Source organism: Neovison vison, chromosome 4, assembly GCF_020171115.1.
Source record: "Neovison vison isolate M4711 chromosome 4, ASM_NN_V1, whole genome shotgun sequence".
Lineage (NCBI taxonomy): Eukaryota > Metazoa > Chordata > Mammalia > Carnivora > Mustelidae > Neogale > Neogale vison.
In genome coordinates, this window is record NC_058094.1 from 8634432 (window position 1) to 8639822 (window position 5391).

Sequence of the window (5391 nt, forward strand, 5' to 3'; positions counted from 1 at the left end):
AGTAGCATAAACTTTGGGGCACCTGGGTGGCTTAGTCAGTCAAGCATCCAACTTCTGGTCTCAGCTCAGGTCTTAATCTCAGGGTCGTGAGTTCAAGCCCTGTGTTGGGCTCCACACTGGGCATGGTGTCTACTTAAAAAAAAAAAAAATTTTTAAATATTGATTTTGGCTCAGGTCATGATCTCAGGGTCAAGTTCTCAGGTCGGGATCCCAGCTAGGGGGTGGAGACTGGTTGAGATTCTCTCTCTCTCTCTCTCCTTCTTTTGCCTGTCCCACACGTGAGGAATCTTTCTCCAAAAAAAAAAAAAAAGAAGAAGAAGAAGAAGGAATAAATAATAAAGCAAAAAATAATAAAGTCCTATAAAAATCTGCACTATAGCATACTGAGATTACCCGAATTTATGTAACTGATCCCTTAATTTTTGACATTTCTTTTGTTCCTTTTTTAATTCTTTTTCTAAAAAGATTTTATTTATTTATTTGACAGACAAAGATCACAAGTAGGCAAAGAGGCAGGCAGAGAGAGAGGAGGAAACAGGTTCCCTGCGGAGCAGAGAGCCTGATGCGGGGCTCGATCCCAGGACCCTGGGATGACCCGAGCCAAAGGCAGAGGCTTTAACCCACTGAGCCACCCAGGGCCCCCCCTTTTTTTATTCTTATAAATCGCACTGTGATGATGATTCTTCTACATAAATCATTATCCAGATGCCTATTTTGGTTTTGCTTCCCTTTTTGTTATGATTCCCTGGAGGTGGAATTAGTGGGTCAGAGAGTAAGAAGCTTTCAAAATAATATGTGAGTGTTACATAATAAATACATTTTTAAAATAATATAGAATAAATCAATACTAACTTGATCTCTGGAAAATGTGTTCCAGGACATTCAACGGCTGTGAGTCCTAGCATTTCGAACTTAAAGAATCCAGTGGGTAACCGATGTGTGTTTCTTTGATTGCTGCAGCGGGGAGACCCCATTGTCCTTGTGTTCGTGAGCCCGTCACACTTCCCCCCGGTCCACCATGCTCCCGCACGCTGTGGATGCAGGTCTCCATCACTGGCTCTGGGGCAGGTATGGGCAGGTGCTCCCTGGGGGCCCCCTCCTCCCCCGAGGCCCCAGGGGCTGCCGGCTCTCACAGAGGCTGATCGGAGCAGCAGAATTACCACGTTGTCTGGCACAGTGGGCAGCCCGGATTCCCGGAGAAGATTGGCACAGTGTGAACATTTCTGGGAAAAGCCACACAGCCCACCTGGCCAGTGCCCGGGGCCAACTTGGCACCCTAACGCCTCCCCTCCTCGGTGGGAGGCCAGGCCTGGGGGGCAGGGAGGCCCAACGCAGGGGTGAGGGTGCAGGCTGGTGGGCTCTGTGACCTGTCTCCAGGCTCACTTGGCTCCCAGCAAGGACAGGCGGCCACAGCTCCGGGCTGCCGGCTTCCTCTGCGGGAAGAAGATACGAAGTGGTAGAGGCGAGGAGAGGTTCCTGCCTCTAGGGTCTGTATTAGGAAGGAACCTGAACCATTTTAGATTCTCCCTGAGAACTGACGCTGAACCAGCCAGCCAGGGCAGCTCTGGAGCACAGTGACAAAGGTCCCTTGCACCGTGTTCTCCCAGGGAAGCAGCTACACACCAGGCACTGGAGCCGGACTGCCTGGGGTGCAGTCCCCACCTGCCACTTGCTGCCCGCGTGACAGTCACTTCTCACTTCTCGCAGCCCTCAGGCCCTCCATGAGACAGCAGCCGTGGCGGGCTGAGCACAGCGGAGGCAGACGGGGAAAGGGCCCCAGAAGTGTTAGCTGCCACTCTTACACCAGAGTCCTATTGCGGCTGTGACAAATGACAGACAAGTTAGTGCCTTCAAACTTACGCTTGCCTAGGGGCTGGGTGGCTCAGTCAGTTGGGCGTCTGTTTTCAGCTCAGGTCATGATCTCAGGGTCCTGAGATCGAGCCCCACGTCAGGGAGTCTGCTTCTCCCTCTCACTCCTTCTCTGTGCTTTTTTTTTCTCTCTCTCTCCAATAAATAAATAAAATCTTTTAAAAAAAAAAACAAAAAACTGGGGCGCCTGGGTGGCTCAGTGGGTTAAGCCTCTGCCTTCGGCTCAGGTCATGATCTCAAGGTCCTGGGATTGAGCCCCACATTGGGCTGCTTGCTCAGCAGGGATCCTGCTTCCTCCTCTCTCTCTGCCTGCCTCTCTGCCTGCTTGTGATCTCTCTCTGTCAAATAAATAAATAAAAATCTTTAAAAAACAAAAACAAAAACAAACAACTTAAGACCTTATAGTCCCTGAGGTACAAAGTCCTAAATGGGGCTCAATGAGCTAAAGGCAGGGCTGGGTTCCTTCTGGCCCTTCCTCCATCTTCAGAGCCCACAGCCTCAGCCCTCTAAGCCCTGGTCCCATCCTCATAGGTCTGACCGGGGTGTCTCCCTCTTCCAGCAGTTAAGGACCCGTGTGATTGATTGCCTAGGTCCAGCCCAGATTGCCCAGGATAATCTCTTTATCTTAAAACCCTCAACTTAATTGCATCTGCGAAGTCTCTTTTTGCCGGGTGAAGTCAGGCGGTCAGAGGCTGGGGGGATTAGGATATGGACATCTTTAAGGGGCATTGTTGAGTACCTAGTACCTACTCTTTGTCGGGCGTAGCATCTTGCTCTGCTCTAAGATTTAGGACGATTTTCTCCGGGAACCCACAGGCTGGGGCCGGGGACCTATAGGTAAACACAAAACCAAACTAAAGAGCTGTAGATGTAAAGATGCACCATTATACAGGGAAGGGAGGGCCAAGGGCGGAGAAGAAGATCTCGCGGAGAGATGAATCCCATGCGGAGGGAGCAAGATAAGCAAACACATCAAGTCGAGAAAAGGCCACATCGAGGGGTTTGCTGTAATTCTAGTTTCAAGCCTGTAGACAGTGTTGAATCAGAGGCTGAAATGGTTCTGAGACTTGAGCCTGGAGGGGAAGGAGACACTAGATCCCAGAATGCATGCATGTCACGGTGAAGGGCTTGGACTTTATTGAGTGGGAGGACCATGGAGAGAAGAAAGATCTAGCTCACGTGACACGATTAGGCTTCTAGTTTACAGTAATGAGACGGAGTGTGAACTGCCGAGGGTGGTAAGTGCACAAGGGGGATGAGCTTACCTGCCACCATCCTTCCTTCCATCCAGCCAGCCAGCCCACCATGTATCCACCCATCCATTAAATGTATTTAACACCTATTTTTCTGCCCAGCACTGTGCTCAGAATGCTGGGATAGAAGCCAAGATATCAAGATTACAAAAGTTCTCAGGGTGGGGAGGAGAGGTGGCTGAAGAGGGCACATTAGAAGGATACCTAATCCTGCCAGAGTATGTGATCAGGGAGGTCTTCCTGGAAGAGGTAGTGCTTAAACTGAGTATTTAAAGTTGAGTGGACATTAACACAGCAAAACAGAAGGCTGGGACAAGCATTCCAGGCAGAGAGGACACTTAAAAGCACAAACAAGCTTGGTGGGTTTCTGAAGCTCCCTGAATGAGCAAGGTCCTGAACTCAGCAGGTCACGGGAATTATTGTCCCCATGTCCAGCAGGATGTGAGGTGCCCAAGGGCCGCAGTTTTACCTTGTCCCATTCTCTATCCCCTGAAACTAGAAAAGGGTCTGACACATAGTAAGGGCTTGACTAATATTTATTGATTAAAGGAATGATGAATGAGTTAACGACGAAAAGGATATGTGTGCCCTTAGGTATGTTTCCAACATTCCTCCATTGTCACCAGCTGGTGATCACTCTTACCAGTTTTCAACAGTAAGTTTCCTACAACTTGCTTTCTATTTTAGAACCGTAACTTCCACCTTTGTGTAACTACTTTGACATTGAAATGGACTCAATGTTCACCATCAGTCTGTTCTTACCAGCTTGTCCATCTCCCGATGCATCTCTCTCAGAAGACAGGAATTCCTATCAGCTAGGTTTTCTCTTGTTCTCGTTTTCTTTCCCTACGGAGAGCTTGTGGACACTCTGGTTCCTAATTTCTTGCTTGGCTGCAAAGGTCTGTCCGTTGCCTTCCTATCTGAAGGTCAACTTGGCTGGAATTTACATGTTTGGGCCTCCCTTCCTTCCTTCAAAATTTCACTGCCATTGTTTCTAGCAATTAAAAGTGCTGGAGAAAAATTGAGAGTCAGCCTGGCTTTGTCTCTCTTTTACTTAACTGCTTTTTCTACCTGAATGTCTCCAAGGTCCTTTGCTTATCAGGAAAGTTCAGGAACTGTATCTTGGCATGGATTATTTTGCAGGCTGTATGTGTGTTGGTGGGGCAGGGCAGGAAGTGGGAGTTGGGGGGACTTTGCCCACAGAATCTGCATATTTATTTTAGGAAAGTTTCTCTAATACATATGTGAGTAATTTTTCTCCTGTTTTTCTGTTTTTCTTCTCAGAAACCCTAATTACAGTATGCTGGCTGTCTTCTGTTTGTCTTCCACCTTTCTCTCTCCCCTGTGTGACCTTATGTTTCTCTGCTGAAGCCAGGAAAGAGGGGAGAAGATAGGATCAGAAAGAAAAGAACGCCAGTGCACATCACTTTGTAGCCACTGGTTTTTGGCTTTCCCTTTGAGCAAGATGGAAAGCCATTAGAAGGTCAAGAAACAACTGTTATGATTACTGCTGTCTTTGTTGTTGTTGTCAGCAAAATGGTGCTGTATTGTGGACCACTCCAAGTTGACTGTTGGCTGTCTGGTTGAGTTAAACATGACCCTATCTGGGGGCTACGGGGAATCCATCCAGTGGTATGACATCTGTGAATGGATCTTGGGTCGTAACCCTTCGCCCATAAAAGCCAAGCTGTGATGCCTCCACAACCCCCCTTCCAGTGCCCCATCCCGAGTAAGCAGCTGGACTCAATCCAACTAGTGGGCACCTGGTCGCACTGGCCCTGTGCTTGGCTGGCCCATCCATTATCTTCTTGAATGTTCCAGCAAACTCGTTGCAAGCATCCAATCTCATGACTCGGCTTAAAGGAAGAGGGGGTGCAGGGAGGCAGAGGAGGGGTGGAGGGTAGCATCTGAGGGCCTCTGGTGCAAAGTGAGGATGTCTGGCCTCAGGGAAGTGGCTGGAGCAGAGAAGCTGGGTACGATGGCCGCCAATTTTGCAAAACTGGACAAGACCACGCAGGCAGGTCTTTGCACAAAGATTAGGGCCATGGGGGAAATGGGCGCTCGTGCAGGGAGCTGGAGACCTGAGGGCAGGGCAGGCCAGGTCAGAGATGTGAGACAAGAGTGAGTGCGACAAGATGGCTGCCTGTGCTGGGCCCCTGGCGGAAAATGTAGGAGGAGCAGAGGATGTTCAAAATGCCAGAGCAGAGCCACTGAGTTTCCCAGAATCAGACCTTAACACAAGGATTTATGGGCGGGCACTTTACTGGAG